The 20,150-nt window shown below is 60.6% G+C and overlaps 1 protein-coding gene across 4 annotated transcripts in view; it reads right to left on the bottom strand.

Moving 5' to 3' along the window:
• Positions 1-20,150, bottom strand: part of SYNE3 (spectrin repeat containing nuclear envelope family member 3) — a 71,451-nt gene that overhangs the window by 40,936 nt on the left and 10,365 nt on the right. For 2 of the 4 annotated variants that reach the window (XM_055133376.1, XM_055133378.1), the window contains exon 2: positions 3,001-3,111. The exons of 1 other annotated variant lie outside the window; for it this stretch is intronic. The gene's annotated coding sequence lies outside the window, so the exon portion shown is untranslated. Of the gene's footprint in view, positions 1-3,000; positions 3,112-11,297; positions 11,668-20,150 lie in introns of those variants that run through there. One more of the 4 variants, XM_055133377.1, reaches the window with a different exon arrangement.

The raw sequence follows: 20,150 nt of genomic DNA, 5'->3' as shown, positions 1-20,150 counted from the left end.
TCCGGACCCCCTCCCAGGGGGCACACACAGAGGGTCCTTGGAATCTCGTCACAGTGCCTGGGCCCACACTCTCCCCCGCTAAGTCCCTCTTACTGGCCCTCTCTGACCCAGAGCAGGGGACAGTCACACCCAGGGCCCAGGCAGGAGCGGGGTGGGGGGTATGCAGAGACCCCGGCTCTGGGGTCCGGGCGGTGGGTGCCTCTTCACAATCCCCAAGGCCACGGCTGCTCTCCAGATGAGACCGGGAGGCTTGCAGAGGCTCCGCCAGCGCTGCGGAGGGAAACTGGCCGCTCTCGGGACCCCGCCTTCCCGGATGACTGTGAACCAGCATTTTCCAGAATTTTCCAGTCACTGGAATGAACTCTGCATCAACAGGCAGTCAGCAGGATGCCAAGGTTTCTCCCCAGGAAACACGGGCCTTGGCAAAGACTAATGCCTTTCCATGCCCAGGGAACCAGGAGGGACAGGGGAGGGGTGCGGACAGCGGGACAGGGGCCCAGGCTTGGGGGCTGCAAGAGGAGACCAGCCTCAGGGGCGGGGCCTCACTTCCTGGGGACCTGGTGATTGGTCCACGCTGCAGGGAAGGCAGCCAATCAGAGGCTGAAAAGGGAAGGGTTCCTGGGGGACTCCCATGGGTGCCCTGCTAGTGTCCCAACCCTCCGCTGGCATTTGAGGCCAGAGGTCAGGGTGGCAGGGGCTGGCCGGTCACTGCGGGTCAGAGAGCAGTGGCGTGGCACGGGGGGCAGTCGGGCTCTGGTGCGGACACTGGGTGCGGCTGAGCCCAAGCTCAGCGCATGGAGCAGGGCTCGGGGGTGGTCCGCGCACTGGAGTCCAGCCCAGCTTCAGGCCAGGGCGGAGGAGACCCCAGGAGACCCCAGGGGGTCCGTGAGCAGACTCTCCCAAGCCCGAGCCCAGCACCCTTCACCCGGCTGGCGCCACGGCCACTGCAGTCCAGCTCTGGACGCGGAGGCGCCCAGGGGCCAAGCCGCCGCCAGCAGGCAGGAGGGTCCCGCTTCCACAGCCCCCTGAGCGCCACTGGGTGTGGCCCCCCACCCTCTGCCCCAGACCCTCGTACCCCCCCCCAGGGGATAACCCAGGGGCTCCCGTGCCTGCTCTCCCCATCAGATGTCCTCACGCCTCCCCCTCGGACTCCTCCCGGGAGTCAGGTGCCCTCCACGCACCCAGCCCCTTGCGGCCCAGGCAAAGGGGCGATTCCACCGTGACCTGAGCCCACGGGCCCACCCCCACCTTCCTCAGCGTCTCCCGGGACCCAGCCCCCCACCCCGCCCCACCCCCAGCCCTGATTTTTCCACTATTAACTTTTTTTCTTTTCTTTTTGGGTCACACCCAGCGATGCACAGGGGTTACTCCTGGCTCATGCACTCAGGAATCACCCCTGGCGGTGCTCAGGGGACCATATGGGATGCTGGGATTCGAACCCGGGTCGGCCGCGTGCAAGGCAAACGCCCTACCCGCTGTGCTATCGCTCCAGCCCTATTTACTTGTTTGGATGGAACATTTCAAAGCTTCTTGCGGAGCAGGGGCCCTCGGGCACCATCATCCTCAGACCCCGGCTGGTGAGCACCTGGGCTGGGGGCGGGGGGGGGAGCGCCAGGCCCTCACGGGGCATCTCTATTCCCTTCTATTAATTTTCTTTCTTTTTTTTGGGGGGGGGGCCACATCCTTTGATGCTCAGGAGTTGCTCCTGGCTCTGCACAATTAAGAATGACTCCTGGCGGTGCTTGGGGGACCCTATGGGACGCTGGGAATGGAACCCAGGTGGGCCCTGTGCAAGGCAAACGCCCTCCCCGCTGTGCTACTGCTCCAGCCCCTTTTCAGGGGTCGGGGGAGGGATACACCCCGCTGTGCCCAGTGCTGACTCCTGGCTCTGTGCTCAGGGATCACTCCTGGGGCGGGGTGTGTGTGTGTGGGGGGGGCGGCATATGGGGTCCTGGGGATCAAAGCCAGGTGGGCCACGAGCCAGGCAAGCGCACTGCCTGCCGGCCTGTCTCTCTGGCCCCTCGTGTTGACATCTTAGAGAAATCACGCCAAACTGCTTCCCAGGCGTGCCCCTCCCATCACGCGCCCACCAGCCGCGCCTGTCCGGGCCTGCGTGCCCGCGCCCTGACCCTTCCTGCCCTGCTCCTGGCGGGTTATCATCGCCTGCGGTCTGCTCTGCCGGCCCCAAGGGCGCACGGGCCCGGGGACACCCTCGCGCAGCTCCCAGACCGCGCCAGGCACCGCCCGGCGCCCCGGGGGGGTGGGGGTGGGGGCTCAGGCGGGGGTGTGGGGTGCCCGGCGCCAGGCCGGGTGGCGGGCGGCAGCCAGGGGCAGGTGCCGGGAGACGCCGAGGGCGCTGCCAGCCGAGTCCCGGGCAGGCCACATCCGGACACGCTGAAACCAGAGTGGAGGGCGCGAGGCACAGCCACGGGGGCCCCGGAGAAGGCAGTTCCGGGGGCCCTGGGACTCCTCCTGCGGGTCCCTGCAGAGAGCCGGGGAGGGGCGGGGGGCCCGGGGACTCTGGCACGGGGCGGGGTCTCCCACATCAGCACGAGCCCCCCCGGACCCCGGGCTGGCGGGGTCGCACCAGACCCGGACACCCACGGGACCCTGAGCGCAGGGCCGGATGCGGACGCTGGTGAGGCTGCGGCTGAGCGACGGGGGGGAGCTGCGTGCAGAGCACTGCGGTTCCGGTCCCAGAGCGGCCCAGCTGTGGGGGCAGGAGCCCTTGACCCGGCAGAAGGCGCTGCAGAAACCCCCCACCCGACCTCAGGGTGTGGCCCCCGGACCCCGCTTTGGGAGCCTCCGCCCCATCTGTGCCACGTGTGTCTGGACTCTTGCTTGCCTCCAGGGACGGGCGGGTCACTACCTCCTCCAGGCCGCCCGTGCTAACCCCCCAGGGCTGGGGCAAGAAGGAAGCCCCTCCGCAGGGCCCAGGTCCAGACCTCGACCTGTGACTTACGGGAGCAGGGGGTCTTTTTCCCCAAGGGGCCGCCGTACCTTCCAATCGCCGGCCGGGTTCAGGTGCCAGTCAGTATGCTCCTCCCCCTGCGGGCTCGCATGTCTTCACCGGGGCCACACGGCGGGTTCAAAGGTTATCATCGTCCCCCACTGCGGAGATGAGGAAACTGAGGCTCAGAGAGGTGGAGCATGTGCACTTTAAAGTCTCGGGAATGAGGCCGGGGGAGAGGCTGAGGGCACGGGTCCCCCCACCATCGTCACAAGGTCCCCCCAGGGCACTCGTGCGAGGGACCGCGAGCACGGGGCTAGGAGCACTGCTGGGTGTGGCCAGAGAAAGCAAAGGGCCTAGAAGCATCACTAGGGGCGGGTGGGCAGCTCAGCAGGCTGAGCGCGGGCTCACGGCAGGACGTGGGGGCTCCATCCTGGCACTCAGGGGCCGAGAGCACCGGGGCAATCCCGGGGCACCAAGTCCGGAGCACCCCCTGGGTACAAACGGTGTAGTCAAAGCAAAGTCAAAGAAAGAAGCAGAGACTTGATGACGGGCTGTATTTTGCGGGGAGGGGGCACACCTGCCGGTGCTCAGAGGTTACTCCTGGGTTCCACTCACAGCAGTGCCTGGCACCCCAAAGGGAGGCAGGTGAGAGCCCTCCCCGCCCCAAGGGACCCAGCCCCGGCAGCCGAAAACCTCCATAACCCAACCACCGCCGTGCTCAAGGCGTCTCCCCACACATGAGTGAACATATTCTTGGACTGCGTGGCCGCAAATGCAGCCGTGCGACACATTGTAAGACACTCCCTACACCTTCTCCGGAAGTATCACTGTCACTGTCATCCCGTTGCTCATCGATTTGCTCGAGCGGGCACCAGCAACGTCTCCATTGAGAGGCTTGTTACTGTCCTTGGCATATCGAATACGCCATGGGTAGCTTGCCAGGCTCTGCCGTGCGGGTGGAATACTCTCCATAAGTACCACAGCACATTTGATGGGGCTCAGATAGTAGGCAACAAATCATAGAGGGAAATATATATATATGCATATGCACATATTTTCATATATATATGAAAGCTCACATCACTCAACCTTTAACATGTTAGTGATATCCTAAAGAATGTCTTAATGGCCCCTGCCAGAATAGAACAATATTCACAGTTTCCTCTGTGAATACTTTTTTGTAGCATTTTCAGCGGTTTTTCATAACAGACAATACAAAATACATTATTTCGGTTGTGCTTTGGGACAGGGATTGGGGCTTGGGATGGAAACATCCCAAGTTTGGCGGTGGGAAGGTATCATGGTGGTGGGATTGGGTTTTAAATATTGAATGTAATCAGATATTGTGAACTACCTTACAAAAGAAAAAAATTAAAAGAAAAAAAAAAGCAGTGCATGGCCTCTGCCATCCACGGCTGTGACGCCTGCCCTACCCTCTCTGCGCTCTAGAGGGCGCCCGTCGGGGCTGCCAGGATGGCCTGGGGAGGATGGGCCTGACGGGGCCAGTACCAAGGGAGAGTCCGGGGAATTGCCACCAGTACTGGACACGCCCGGGCAGGACACACACCCGATGTCGGTCATCCCCCAACTGTGCAGGCAGGGCTTGAAGTACCACCAGACGAGTGGGGAAACTGAGGCTCAGAGGGGCCAGCCTCCAGAGTGGGCGGCGTGTCTGTGCTGGCTCGTGGTGTGCCCAGCTAGGAAGTGAGTCAGGAGTGCCCAAGAAGGGGGGGGTGTGTCCCCTTTTGAGTCAGAACAGGATTTCCCATCGCACACCCGGCGGCCTGCCGAGGCAGGAGGGATGGAGGCGGCGAACCCCAGAAACTCCAGCCCTGGCCAGCGTGCAAGCTTGGGGTGTCTGCCAGGGGCCGGCCAGCGCCTGCCCGTCAGTCCCTGCGGCAGTGAAACGCTCCGGGGCAGACAGGAAGTCCATCCTCGCTGCCGGGGGACCCAGCAAGGGGCTCCAGCAAGGGGCAGCTGAAAACCAGGCAGCTCCCGACTTCTCCCCTGGGAGTTCTCCTTCCCTGCAGACAGGACGGGCGTGCCCTCCACCCCCCACCCCTACCCCGGGACAGTCATGACATGAGCAGGCCGGAGCTAACCAACTGGCCGGGCACCAGCACCTCTCCACGCCCCCCTAGAGCCCCAGCACTGCATTTCTTGGGGGCCTCTGGGGAACACAGTCTGCAAATGCTCCCCAGGAAGTGCTCAGCAAGTTCCCTCTGCAGAGGGTTCCTGTGCTGCTTCCTCCACAGCGAGGTCTGGGTACCCCCGGTGGGCTGAGGGGGTGACCATGAAGTCCCCCCATGTCACCCCCATGGTGCCAATTACAACCATGTCTTTTTTGTTGTTGGGCCACACCCAGCAGTGCTCGGGGCGTACTCCCGGCTGAGTGCTCAGGGATCACTCCCGGAGGAGTCTGGGGGATCCTATGCCACGCTGGGGACCGCCGCATGCCGGCCAGTGCCTTACCCACTGCACTGTGTCCCCAGCCCAGTCACACACGCGACTCATTGTGACGGACCCAGAATATTCCAAGGGAGGGAGGACACACACTCCCCCAGCCCCGTCTGCACTCCCGGGCAGGACACGTGGCTGCTTCATCTTCTCGGTCCTCAGGGGGAGGAGCCCCAGGCCCCTCGGAGCACGGAGCAGAGTCCCGACATGCTTGCGGGTGGTCGGATCCATGTGGGGTCCTTCTCCTGGCTCCACGCTTGCCCTGGGGCGCCCACAGACTCTGCCCGGCCACCAAGAACCAAAGCCTGGGGACTGGAGCGAGAGCACAGCGGGGAGGGCGTTTGCCTTGCATGCGGCCGACCCGGGTTCGAGTCCCAGCATCCCATAGGGTCCCCCGAGCACTGCCAGGAGTCATTCCTGAGTGCAGAGCCAGGAGTCACCCCTGAGCGTCGCCGGGTGTGACCCAAAAAGAGAAAAAAAAATAAAAAGAAGCAAAGCGCCTGGTCATGTGCCCGGCTGGCACAAAGGCTTGAACAAAGGCCAGAGAAGAGCCACATCTGGGGGCCCGTGTGGCGGCAGGGCGGGGCTCCCTCCTGGTGAGTCACCGCCCCGTCCCCACCCTCACCCCGGCTCCAGCCAGCTGCCCACAGCACAGCCTGCGGTAGCCCGTGCGACTGAGGCCGGCACCTGCCGTGGGCAAGGAAGGAGCCAGGCCTCGGGGCAGGGAGTTGTTCAGCCCCTCTGCCTTCACGTGTCGCCAGAGCAATGGGCGCGGCCCCACCCGTCTGAGCTGAGGGCGCCGAGTCCACCACAGCCGTAACGTTCAGGACGAAGAGGGCAAACAGCAGGTGTCACCTGCGGGTGCAGAGCACGCGGCTAGCACGCGGGAGGCCCTGGGTTCAATCCCTGGCAGCACATGGACCCGGTGGGGTCCCCGAGCACCAGCTTGCCCGAGCACTGCGGGGAGAGTCCCCCCATAGATACATACAGACAGATACAGACACACGTACCTAGTAAGCTGGCAAGAGCAACAGCTCTGCGGGGGGTAAAACAACAGCCCAGCTGCTGGAGAGGGGAGTGGCAGGAAAGAAACAGTCCTGTGACCGGGTGGGGCACCAGTGCATGGGGAGGGGGTGCCACCTGCAGGATGCTGACACTGCAAGGCCCCCAAGCACCTGTACGAGAGTTAGCCCTGAGCACTGGGATTGGAGCAGCCCGAGCACTGGGATGGGAGTAACCCTGAACACTGCTAGCTGTGGCCCCCAAACAAAACAAAGCGAAAGGAACCTGACAAGGTGTGTTTGCGACTCCATCCCGCGGGCTACTCCGGGCTGCTGGCGAGGACCAAGGAAGGCCGGGGCAGCACCCAGCACGACTCCTGGGGACGCGGACAGTCCTTGGAGAGGGCCGGAGGGAGTCACTCCGACCTGTCAACACCACGTGCTCCCACCATTGCCATGGAAACAGCAGCACACGCCACAGCCAGGGTGAGCGCGGGCCAGGCTGGCACATGGCGGCATCTGGCCGGTGGGCGACTGTGGGCCAACCGAGCTGGGCTGAGGAAGCAAGACTCCTCCAAACACAGATGGGAACAGAGGAGAGAGGGGGAGAGAGAGAGAGAGGGAGAGAGAGAGGGAGAGAGAGAGAGAGGGAGAGGGAGAGAGAGAGGGAGAGAAAGGAGGGAGGGAGGGAGGGAGGGAGAGAGAAGGAGAGAGAGATGGAGAGTGAGGGAGAGAGAGAGGGGGAGAAAGGGAGAGAGAGGGAGAGAGAGGGAGAGAGAGAGAGGGAGAGAGAGGGAGAGAGGGAGGGGGAGAGAGGGAGGGAGAGAGAGGGAGGGAGAGAGAGGGACAGAGAGAGGGAGAGAGGGGGGAGGGAGGAAGGAGAGGGAGAGAGAGAGGGAGAGAGAGAGAGAGGGAGAGAGGGGAAAGAGAGGGAGAGAGGGGGGAGAAAAAGGGAGGGAGAGAGAGGGTGGGAGAGAGAGGGAGAGAGAAAGGGAGAGAGAGAGGGAGAGAGAAAGGAGAGAGAGGGAGAAAGAGAGGGAGAGAGAGGGAGGAAGAGGGAGGAAGAGGAAGGGAGAGAGAGGGGGAGGGAGAGAGGGGGGAGGGAGGAGAGGGAGAGAGAGAGGGAGAGAGGGGGAGGGAGGAGAGGGAGAGAGGGAGTGAGTAATCTAGAGCTGGGAGGTTGTAGATCCATTTGAAAAACGCCTTTTCCGTCAGGATTAGGTGGCGTTACTGTTAGAACGTTTAAGAGAGGGGCTGGAGTGATAGCACAGCGGGGAGGGCGTTTGCCTCGCTCGAGGCTGACCCGGGTTGATCCCCAGCATCCCATATGGCCCCCTGAGCACCGCCAGGAGTGATTCCTGAGTGCAGAGCCAGGAGTGACCCCTGCGCATCGCTGGGTGTGACCTAAAACAACAACAACAACAACAACAAAAGTCTAAGAGAGGAACTGGAGAGAGCACAGCAGGGAAGGCATTTGTCTTGCACGTCAGCCAACCGGGGTTCAATCCCTGACAGCCCTGCGGTCCCCCAAGCCCGCCAGGACTCATTCCTTAGCCAGGACAAAGCCCTGAGCACCGCCGGGTGTGGCCCAGGAACAAAACAAAACAAAATTTTAAGTAACATAAGATAAAGAACTCTGCCTGTATTGTAATGGGACGCACTGTGATGCCACTTCAGAATTTCCAAAGCAAGGGAACTGAGCGTAGAGGGCGATACCACATTACACTGTGCAGACAGAAGCAACAGGAAGTTGAGCCCATCCAGGGCTGTGTGACTTCCAGCGAGCTGGTTGACCTCTCTGTTGCTCTGTCCCCCTGTTTGCAAAGTGAGGGGCACCTGGCCCTGAGCCTGGGTACCAAGCATGTGTGCCAGCACGTGTCAGGCCCGTCACCAACAGGAACTCGAGGGACTAGAAAGGCCCGCACAGAGAGCAGCCTGCCCACGCCCCGCAGCTCTGGTTTCTGAAGCAGCAGGAAACTCAAGCCTGGCTCTTCAGGGAGAGAACAGCGGCTTCTCTCAAAGGAAGAAGCTCTGGGGGACCCTCCCACCCCTGGCCCCTAGCACGGCCAATCCCAGCCCGGCCTGCCAGGAGGCAGGGCATGAGGAAACTTCAACTCCTACTCCAGGAAGTCCCCCAGTCTTGCACAGTCCTGTCTTTCTGACAGAAAACGGCTTTGGGCCACATCAGAGACAGTCTGCAGCCCAGAAGCACATCTTGGCCTCTGCAGCCTCACGGCTTACTCACTCCTCTCTCAGAGGAAGCCTCCTAGGGCTCCCTGCGGGCCCTTTCTTTGTGCCCGCCCCTCTGCCCAGGGCGCCCTTCTTTGCCAAGCTCCACTCACCCCTCAGCTCTGCACCACCACCCACAGGAAGCCCTCCGGGATTTTTTTTCCCCCCTGAGGGCAGAGGGCTGGGCACCCGTGCTGTGGACAAGGTGCTCAAACAGCCTTGAGACCCCTCACCCACGGCGACCGAGCAAGACTGCCCCGCCACGGAGCAAGGAACCAAGGCTCAGCGTGGGAAAGGACCCTTCCTGTGGCCAGAGAGCAGGGCCCGGGGCCCCACCCTGGGGTGCCGGGCGGGTCCGGGAGGATCCCTTCTCTGCCACGAGCCTGGCCGGAACTTGGAGACCCTCCCCCGGAGCCAGCCCTCGCGTCTCCGGAGCCCAAGGTCGCTAGCTAAGCGGCGGCGGATTATAATTAGCACAAGCCCGGTCCTGGCCAGGGCGCAGACGCGGCTTACCGGGAGCGCGGCCAAGGACAGCCGCCCGGAACTGCGTGCCCTGCCCGGCTCCGCGGGCGGCACCCAGGCGGCCCCGGGGGGAGCCCAGACCTCAGTCTAGGGGTCAGCGGCGGGTGGGAGGCGGGCTGGGGGTGCGGGCTGAGGTCACCCCGCCGAGCCCGAGGCCCAGCGGTCACTGTCTCCCTGTGGGGCTGGACCCCTGGACACTGGGGCTGGCGGCCGCGCCCCGCCGGGGCTGGGAGCGTAGAACTGCCCACACGCCCCAACCCCAGCTCCCGGGTCCGGGCCCCCAGGACGCCCTGGCACCGGCCCACCGCTCCTCCCGCAGCCGTGCCCAGCCAGTGGGCGAGAAGCTGACCAGCCCCTGTGCCCCCACCCCCAGGGGCCCCCTTGGCCGCGCGCGGGGGCAGGGCGCACAGCTGGGCGCGCACAATGCTGGCTTTACCCGGACCCTGCGTGGCCACACGCTTTGCATGAAAGGCAAATGCCACGGCCTGGGCCTGAGCCTGCTCGGGGCAGGGCTGCCACGGGGCGTGGGGTGCAGGGGGGGTACTGGGGGGCGCATTCTTCCGCCTCCAGAGGAGCACTGCCCCTCACCAAGCTCCCTCTCCACCCCTGCCTGCCCGCCAGGCCCTGCAGCGCCCTGCTCCGCCTTATTCTAAAGGACTCGCGTCCTTTCCGAGGGCCTCTGGGCCGCCTGTTGGCGCTAGATGATTCTCGATCATTCTAGAACGTGGGTTCTATCACCACGAGGACATGGCCGAGGCCACCCCCAGGAGCGGGCAGTGCACGCGCGCAGGAGCGAAAGTTACGCCCGCCCCGCCCCCCATCCCGCCCCCGCCCCCGCCCCCGTCTTTGCACCTCTCAGCCCTGCAAGAGCGACAGAGAGGGTCTGGGCGTGGAGGCAGCAGAGAACACGAGATCCCGAGTCGGGGCCTTCCCAGCTGGAGCACACTGTAAGCAGGGGTGGGGGAAGACGAGACCCCCCTCGGGGGACTGAGTACATCTCCGCTCCACGGGCACTGCACGCTGCCAAGCGCTCTGCCCGCAGCGGGTGAGGGAGCAGGCAGGAGCCGCAGAGTGGCTGAGAGGGAAGGGCATGCGAAGCAGGGAACAGCCTGCGCAAAGCCTCTGAGCCCCATTCCTTCACTCACTCCCGGCTCCAGGCTCCAGGACACGCAGGGCGGGTGGCTGTCCCCAGGGTGCCCACAGCCTTGGGTGTCCTGTGCAGACCCCAGACAACTAAGAATCACTTTTCTTTCTTTTTTGAGGGGGCCTCTTTTTTCCTGGGGGTGTGTGGTCACACCCGGCAATGCTCAGGGGTGACTCCTGGCTCTGCACTCAGGAATGACTCCTGGCAGTGCTCAGGGGCCCCTATGGGATGCCGGGGATGGACCCAGGGTTGGCCACATGCAAGGCAAAAGCCCTCCCCCCTACACGATGGCTCCAGCCAAGAGTCACCCTTCTGGCTGTGCTTTGTAGGAGGAAACCAAGGGTGGTCTATGCACTGGGCCCTAGGAGAAAAGGAACCAGTTCCGGGGGCTCCGAGGCTCAAGAGATGCTCCCTCTTCCACTGCCCCCCGTCACCCCGACTGCCTGAGGTAGGGCGGCAGGCTGGGGACACCGGGGCCCACGCATCCTGCCGTGCCAGGCCTCTCCCGGGTGTCTCACAAACCACGGCCGGCTGGTCCCACCCACTTCCGCCTGCAGGTCCCTCCGGGTGGGGGGCTGGCTCCCAGGTCCCCCTCGGGGACTGGAGTGGCAGGGCCCGAGGGATGGAAGGGACAATGACCCCAGGAGTCCCTCGGGGAAGCAGGGTTCCGGGTATGGCTGCGGGAGGCTCTGATCCCTCTCCGCACCCCCCACCCCACCCCTGCCCTGGGATTTCTCTCCGTCTTTCTGCTCTCCAAGGCCGGGCTTGCCCCCTGCCAGGCTTTGTGCATTCACGCAGCCTCCTCTGGCGCCAGAAACCAGAGGCAGCTCCAGCTCTCGGCAGCTGGGATGCTTCCGTCCATTCCACAGAAGGCAAAACCGAGGCCAGAGCATGGGCAGGGCCGGGGGTGGGGCTCAGAGGCACCGAGCCCCCGAGGTTCCGAACTAAGACTGCAAAAGTCCAGTGAACAAAACCCCGGGCCGGGACTCACCTCCAGTCTCTGTCTCCCAAGACCCTGATGACTCCATCTTTGAAAAGGAGCTACTTGGACCTTCTCGAACCTTCTAGAACCTTCTTCACCAGCCCTGTCGAATCACCACGGGTGTCTCCCAGTGTTGTCAGAAAACCTGCAGTCTTCCCCGGGTGCCTGTTTCAGGCTGGGACTTCTAAGCCGGAGTTCCGTACAGAGCAACAAAAAATACTGACGCCAACCCCGCCGTGTCCCCAAACTGGCCGTGTCCCAGGCAGCGGCAGCTGTGGTCCTCCAGAGGATGCTGGGTCCCTGAGGGTGGGCCGCAGGACGAGGTGTTACCAGAACCTTCTTCACTAGGCGCTGACTAGACGAAGGCCCTGGCAAGCACTGAATAAACCGGATTGCATCTCCGCGCTGGGTCTCTGCAGAGGATTCGCACTGCGAGAGGCCGTCCCCGCGTCCCCCAGCTCGGTCATCTGCTGCTGACCCACGACCTTGGACAAGCTCAGGGAGTTCCCAACGCCTCCTCTGGAAGCGGCAAATCAGGAGCCAGAGAGATAGTACGGGGAGTAAGGACCTGGCCTTGCACGGGGCCGACCCGTGTCCAGCTCATATGTTCTCTGCATACCTCCAGGATGTATGCGGACCACACCTCCCTCCCACCCCTCAAAAAGAAAATTCCCCAAATTAAAAAAAAAAAATTTAAAAATGAAGTGGCGAGTTTCTGAGCTCTGGGGCAGACCTTCCCAGCACGCTTACCCCTGCACGCTGCAGAGGTGAAAGGGGTCACAGACCCTGCCAGGACGAGCTAAATCTGGCCCGGCAGCGTCACTGATGTGGTCACTACCGCGCTGCCTCTCTACAGGTCAAAGTCTCGAGGCCCAGAGAGGCCGAGCCACCTGCCCAAGGCTGCACCGCCTGCAGAGGACACATTTTCGCCCTCCGTTCCTCCCCTCAGCTTCCAGACTACTCACATCTGCTGACGGAAACAACGAACGAATGCACACGGGCTTCTCCCGTTCAGCAGATACAAGACCAGGACCCATTTCTTTTTTTTTTTCTTTTTTGGGTCACACCCGGCGATGCATGGGGTTCCTCCTGGCTTTGCACTCAGGAATCACCCCTGGCGTTGCTCAGGGGACCCTATGGGATGCTAGGAATCGAACCCGGGTCAGCCGCGTGCAAGGCAAACGCCCTACCCGCTGTGCTATCACTCCAGCCCCCAGGACCCATTTCTTCGCTACATTTGGGAGCTGCGGAGATAGTAGATGGGGAAGGTGCTTGCCTGGCACATGGCTGACCCGGGTTCGATCCCCAACATTCCATCAGATCCCCCGAGTACTGCCAGGTGTGATCCCTGAACTCAGACCCAGGAGTAACCCCTGAGCATAGCCGACTGTGGCCCCCAAACAAAACAAATAAAAAACAGCTGAGTCCAGCAGGGGGTCGGGGGTGGGTGGGCGCCTGGTTCCTCAGAGGGCCCCCCTTCTCCACCCGGGGGTGCCTGTCACAGCCTTGACGGGCCATCTATGGTCTGTCTTGTCACAGCTTCAGTCACTCGGCCACAAGCATGTGAAACAAAGAACTTCTACTTCAAACTACTATTTATTTGTTTTCATTATGGTTTCAATACGTTCCATTTAAAGGTACATTCATTTTACTTTTTATTATATCTTTTTCAACTGCAAGTAAAAAAATATACATATGTAAAGCCCTGAGCTTTGATTTTTATTTTTTTATTATTTATTTATTTATTTATTTTGGGTCACGCCTGGTGATTCACAGGGGTTATTCCTGGCTCTGCACTCAGGAATTACCACTGGTGGTGCTCAGGGGACCATATGGGATGCTGGGAATCGAACCTGGGTCAGCCGTTGTGTGCAAGGAAAACGCCTTCCCCGCTGTGCTATCGATCCAGCCCCTGAGCTTTGATTTTTAAACAGGTGTGTCTAGGGTCCAGCTGTGCAAACTTAAGCAACTCCTTCTCTAATTTCTGTTTGTTTTTTAATTTCTATTTATTTTTTAATTGAATCATAGTGAGATACACAGTTACAATTTTGTTCAGGATTGGACTTCAGTCATATAATTTTACAACACCCGTCCCTTCACCAGTGTACATTTCCTACCGCCAATTTTCCTCCCCCCCCAGCCTACCTGTCTCTTTGGTAATACTTTTTCTTCTCTCTCTCTCTCTCTCTCTCTCTCTCTCTCTCTCTCTCCTCTTAGGCATTATGGTTTGCAATACAGATATTGAAAGGTTATCATGTATATATTTTTAATAACTTTCTTTTAGTTTTGGGGTTATACCCGGCGATGCTCAGAGGTCACTCCTGGCTCTGCACTCAGCAATCACTCCTGGTGGTGCTCAGGGGACCATGAGACCCCTTATCTTGATTTAAGGAGCCCGTCGAGGCGGGGTTCATGCAGGCCCAGAGCGTGGAAGTGGGTAAGACAGTGACTAGGCTTCCTTTCAGGGCCAGCGAGCCCCTGAGGGTTACTCACGCCAGCAGGACACGTGTCCAGGAGCTGGTCGAGCCAGATTAGCACCCACAGAGACATCATCTGACAAAACTTGGGGTTCACAACCACCCCCGCTCTGAGTCAGAATCCACCCCCACCCCAAACCCCAGGTCCAGGGGTTCACCCCGATGACCTATGACACAGGCCAGGTGAGGAGAACGATTTTCTTTTGTTTTGCTCTGGGGCCACGCCTGGCGATGCTCGGGAGCTCCTCCTGGCTCTGTACTCAGGAATCCCTCCTGAAGGTGCTCGGGTGACCATATGGGGTGCTGAGGATCAACCCGATGAGCTGACTGCAAGGAAAGCCCCCTCCCCGCTGTGCTGTCTCCAGCCCCAGGTGAGGAGAATGGGTCAGGTGACCGGAAGGACTGGAAACAAGTCCCAGGGGAGATGCCGTGGTTCCCATCCAGCCCCGGCTTGAACCTTCACACCCTGTCATTTACCCCTCGTGCCAGTCAGAGCTCAGCGATGCGACCCCCGTTTAACCCCCAGAGCCAGACTGAGGCGCCGGGGTCCGGGACGAGACAGACAGGCCAGGCGGAGGGGAAAGGATTGCCCTGGCCGTGAGCTGGACCCCGGGAAGGAAGGGGTGATGGGTCCCCGAGCCCCACCCAGGCACTGCGCATGCCCAGCAGAGGATCGCGCACGGGTGGGCGGTTTGGCCGGGAGCCTCGGACCCGCTGGGCCCCTGAGCTTTCGGGGCTTGGGGGGAGTCCCCCAGCCGGGCACCCGGTGTCCAGCACCAGTGCCCAGCTCTCTTCCGAACAAGCCACACTCCCGTGTCACCTCCCCAGCTAGGAAGGCCCCGGGGCGATGGGGGGCACCCAGAGGAGCTGGAGGGGAAGAGACGAGCCACTGACGGGGTGCCACGCCACCCGTGGTCACGCAGGGCAGGGGTGACCGCTCCTGTCGCCGGTGGACCAAGCCCCTGGCAGTGATGGGACTCGCGTGATCCACAGAAAGCAGCAGAGCCGGAGGCCCTGCCCAGGGGGGGCAGAGAGGAACTTAGCCCAAGTCATGCCCCACCCCACCCCTGGCTCCAGGAAGCTCCACCTCTGCAGCCAGACCCAGCCTGGCCTGGGGCGAGGGGCGCACGTCCCCCCCATTCTGCAGAGAAGGCGGTGGCGGCTGGGCGGGGCTGTCCCCTGGGACTCTCTGTCCCCCCCACCCCCGCAGCTCTGCACTTCTGACTCATCCTGGTCACTGTCAGCGCATGGAAGGAATGTGGTGCCCGCCAGGCACCCGCCCCCCAGACAAAGGCGACTCACAGCTTCCACCGGAGAATGCCCCCTCCGCACCCCCTCTCCCAGGCACACGGCAGCTGGCACGTGTGGCGGGGCCCTGGTGCTTGTGCCCGGCAGGGAGTGGCAACCACGGCAGGGAGTGGCAACCACGCATGAACTTTTTTTTTTTTCTTTTCACTTTGGGGGCTGGAGAGCCGGGAAGGCACTTGCCCTGCACGCAGCCAAGCTGGGTTCGGTTTCCCTGGCACCCCTTGTGGCTCCCCCAAGCCCCGCCAGGAGTGACTCCTGAGCACAGAGCCAGGGATCGGGGCCTGAGCACCGCTGTGTGTGGCCCCCAAACAAACAAAAATCCACTGATTCTGGAGACAAGGAACCTGGCCGGAGCTCAGCTTCGCGTGCAGGGTTACTGCCCGGTGCTCAGTGCACGGGGTCCCCCCAGACAGAGCTGGGAGCAGCCTGCGTGCCACGGGGTGTCCTCCCAACACAAAGCCGAAGAAAAGAACCCTGCAGATTTGATCTGAAATCAGCAAACAGCAAAGCTTAACGCCTCCTCCGGGTTGCCTGCGCCCGGCGTCGCCCCGCCCCCGCGCCCCGCCCCTGCGGCCCGGCTGGCCCTGGGCCAACCTACAACTGCCGCTTTGTGGTCACCACGCTGTCAACAGAGGGGAGTTCCCTGGAAGCAGCGGGAAAGGGCGTGTCGGGACGGAGGTGGGGTGGGGTGGGGTGCTCTGGGGTGGGCCCGGCTCTGCGACCTCAGGCATTCCTGAACAGCGGAGAGTGACGACACAGAGAAGCTTTTTGCCCTAAGGAAGGGCCTGGCAGGGGTGGGTGGTGGCAGCGTAGTGGGGCCGGGGGCTGGGGGTGGGGTGGGGGGGCAGAGAAAGAACCAGAAAGAACCAGGTGCCCATGAAGAGGCTGAGGTTTGGGGTCTGACTCACCACTTCCTGCCCTCCCCCCCTCGGCATGGGAGGTGCCAATCGTGTGGGTTCCATTCCCAGCTCCACTGTCCCACCCGCCAGGGGGCTGCTCGGCTGCCCCCCTCGGCACCTGGAGCCGCCAGAACGCACCTCCTGCGTCGGCGGAGAAAAATGCCGAGAGCCCTTAGCGCAAGGCTGGCGTTCTGAGTGAGAGAAGTGAGGAGCCAGGAGCAAGCCAGCAGGTGGGGGGGGGGCAGGGGTGCATGTCCGGTGTACCCCCGAACCTCGCCTAAGTGGACCTTGCTCTCCACCATGCAGCAGGCAGAAAGCGAAGGAGGGAAACCCGGCTGCAAATCCACCGGTGCAGGGCTGAGATGCTGCTGGTTGTTTCGTCGGATGGTGGTGAGAGGAGAATCGAAGCAACCAGGAGCCCACCCGGCCGGCAGCAAGTGCCCGAAGAAGCTGAGATCTGCTGAAGGGGAAGGGAGGGGTCGAGGCCTGGGGAGGGGGGCAGGAAAGAAGCGGCCAGGCCCGAGAGGGAAGAGTCTTGAGGTTCTGCAGGGGGGTTCCGGGGATCGGGTCCTGGACACCCCCCACACACACCTAAAAAAGAAACAAGTGATAGCACAGAGGGCGGGGGCGGGGGCGTTTGCCTTGCACGCAGCTGACCCAGGTTCCATCCCTGTCCTCCCAGATGGTCCCCCGAACACTACCAGGAGTGATTCCCGAGAGCAAAGCCAGGAGTAACCCCCCGAGCATGGCCAGGTGGGACCCCAAAACAGAAGAAACTGATCCCTGAGAGCAAAGCCAGGAGTAACCCCCAAATATCGCCCGGATGTGACCCCCGAACAGAAGAAACAGACAACACACAAAGAGTGCATGTGAGATGCGGGTCCCAGAGAGACCCAGGAATAGGGCTGGCCCCAAGCGCCCGGAGAAACAGGCAGGTGGCCAAGGGCTGTCCCCCTCCTGGCCTCAGCCCTCCTCCCCGTCCCGGGGCCAGGAGCACCCCCCCCCGCTGCTCCCCCCAGCCCCGAGAGCATCAGTCCCCTTGAGTCAACAAAGACCCGTTTGAAAGCCTCTTCTTTTAGTTTTTCTTTATTTGTCGAATTTTGGCGATGCTCAGGGGTTCCTCCTGGCTCTGCACTCGGGAATTACTCCTGGCGGTGCTCCGCAGACCATATGGGATGCCTAGAATCGAACCCAGATCAGCCTCGTGCAGTGCAAGCACCCTCCTTTTAACTGGACCCTAAGGACAGCGGCCCGGGACTGGTTGCAGAGAGCTGGCTTCTGTGTCCTGTGCAAACACAGGAGAGTGAACCTCTCGTGCCCAAAGTGACGGGAGCACTGAGCCAGAAACTACCAACCTGCACGGGGACCTGGGGGGCTCCTAGGAGGAGGTGTCAGGGAGGGAGGTGCGGGGAGGACAGTGCGCGGTCTGAAGGCGGTAGATGAGTGAGTGAGTGCACTGGAGGCTGGGAGACAGCTGGGCCGCAGGAAGCAGGGGTCAGTCTGCGGACTGAGGGATAAGCAGGAAGGCAGCGCCGAAGCGAGCTGCGGGTGGCACAGGGCAGCCACGGAGGGCTCGAGACTCCCCACCCCCTGCCAAAGCCTGTGGCTCTTTGAAGGACCAGAGCACTGGCCACTGGCACCTGCTTGGTCATCCTCACATCTGGAAGAGCAGCTACAGGGCATCAGGGAGGGAATTGTGCTTACCCCCACCCCCCTCAGAGCCAATGACACCCCAACTTGGGGCAACCCACGGAGAACGTCGAAGCACAAGGGGCCAGGGAGGGCCCAGAGTGGGGACAGGGCACCCTCGCCCAGGGAAGCCCAGTGGGACCAACGAGTTGCAGGCAGGCAGGAGGGGACTCCCAGAACTTGCCCTGGGGGTCAGGGAGCCTTGTAGGGGACATCCTTGTCCCCGCCCCCGATTCCGTGCTCCCCCCCTTACAACACTGGAACAGGGGAGAGAGTCCAGCGGGGTTGGGACGCCTGGGTGACCTCTGGCCACCTTGCAGGCAGATACCATGTTGGATCCGGGGTCATAGTCACAACAGGCCCAGGACGCTCCTTCCCGGGAAATAGCTGAGCAGGCCGGGGACAGGGTGCTGACTCCATGCAGACAGGCCCGGGTCCTGTCAGTTCACATCTGACGGCCAGCGACGGAGCCATATCCCCATACACAGGAAGTCCCCGTGGACTCCTCCCCACCCCACCCCCAGCACCACCAGCCCTGCCCGCCGTGCCCCTGCCAGCTCAGCGTGCCCGCTCCGTGGGGAATGAGGTTCCAGCTTCCTCTGAAACCTACCCTGGGGGCTGGAGCACATGCTTCACATGCAGGGGCCTGGGTTTGAGACCCCCACACACCACATGAGCCGTGGAGCACCACCAGGAGTGGCCCCCAAACCAAAAACAATTCACCTTGCACGAGTTTTCCAGCCACTCTCCAGGTCTGCATGACTGAGACCACCTAAATCCACTAAACCAGATGCACAGGCGCCCGCAGACCTGCTGGTTTGCACCTCTGGTCACAGCTCAGACCTGCTTGAATTCTGTGACACAGGGGTCAAGACGGGGAGTACAAGATCCCCCTCCTCGTGAAAACTCCCACAGAGCACCAGACACAAGAGGAGACAGAGACTCACCGACACGGACGGGTCCACACAGAGCCTTGGGGGAAGAACCCTTGCAGCAGAGGTATGTGTGCTACCTGAGGAAGACTGTCAAGCGCCTTCCGAATGGTGCTCCCTGACAGGAGGAGATGAGGGGAGAGGGCAACACCAGAGAAAAGCCCAAACAATTCACAGAGCTGAAGACTATAGCAGTTGAACTTAAAAAAAAAAAAAAAAAAAAAAAAAGCAAGAGATAAGCTCACCAGCCAACTAGAAGAAGCAAAATATCTAGCCAGCAGGCTTTTAAAAATAAAGCAGGGGGCTGGATCGATAGCACAGCGGGTAGGTCGTTTGCCTTGCACGCGGCCGACCCGGGTTCTAATCCCAGCATCCCATATGGTCCCCTGAGCACCGCCAGGGGTAATTCCTGAGTGAAGAGCCAGGAGTAACCCCTGTGCATTGCCGGGTGTGACCCAAAAACCAAAAAAAAAAAATTTAAAAAAAAAATAAATAAATAAAAATAAAGCAGTATAAACCATCAAAACAAAACAAAACAAAACACAAAAAAGAATGACTGAAAACAATGAAGATAACATCAGAGCTATCCGGAGTGGCATTGCATCATAGAAGGGAAAGGAGAAGAATTCTTATTTGGAGAAACAATAGCTGAGAACTTTTCCAAGCTGAGAGAGGAGTTAGACCCCCAGATCTGGAAAGCTCAAAGAACCAAAGTCAAATGTAATCAATTTAAACAGACACTTAACAAGACACATTAGAATTAAGATAGTCAAAATCAGAGATAAAGAGAGAATCCTTGAAAGCAGCAGAAGAGTCCCATACAACGCACCCCCACAATCAGCAGGTTTCTCTGTGGAAACTCTAGAAGCCAGAGGAAATGGTAGACTATGCAAAGCATTGAGTGGAAAAAAACGCCAACCAAGAATACTTTACCTAGCTAGGCTATCACTCGAATTCCTCAAATTCTTTGAGAAAAACAGCAACAACAAAAATAACCTTTTCAGAAAAAACAGTTAGAGGAATTGACCTTCACTAAACCAGAACCCCCAGGCAATAAGTAAGAGGCATCTGAAAAAAGGAAGAAAAAAAACTTCACTTGGAGGGAGCAAGACATCTAAAAGAAGGAAAGCGATAGTGGGATTTCTTATTTTCAGGGTTACTGATTCTTTCTATGTGATTGTTCTTCTGCTCAATCTAAAACATTTAACATTGCAGTTATTATTTCTTCCAGCTCTTTTAAAACAGGTCTGATTTCTCTGCTTTTCTTTTCCAAATCTGAGATTTCATACATTGCTCTTTTTTGTCAGCAGTTTCTATTTTATCATTAATGTAATCATAATGGCTGTTTGGTACTATGTTGTACAACTTAGCTTTTGGCTTAAATCAAGATTGCTCTCTCTCTCTCTCTCTCTCTCTCTCTCTGTGTGTGGGAATGGGGTCAAACCTAGCAGTGATCTGGCAATATCCAGGTACGTGCTTGGGGGGTCTCTCCTGGTGGTACTCAGGGGGTCATGTGGTGCCAGCTTCAAGTCTTGGTCTCCTTAATACATAGCCTCA

Source organism: Sorex araneus, chromosome 3, assembly GCF_027595985.1.
Source record: "Sorex araneus isolate mSorAra2 chromosome 3, mSorAra2.pri, whole genome shotgun sequence".
Classification (NCBI taxonomy): domain Eukaryota; kingdom Metazoa; phylum Chordata; class Mammalia; order Eulipotyphla; family Soricidae; genus Sorex; species Sorex araneus.
Note: the sequence above shows the minus strand (reverse complement) of the source record. Positions and strands in the feature narration are given on the sequence as shown.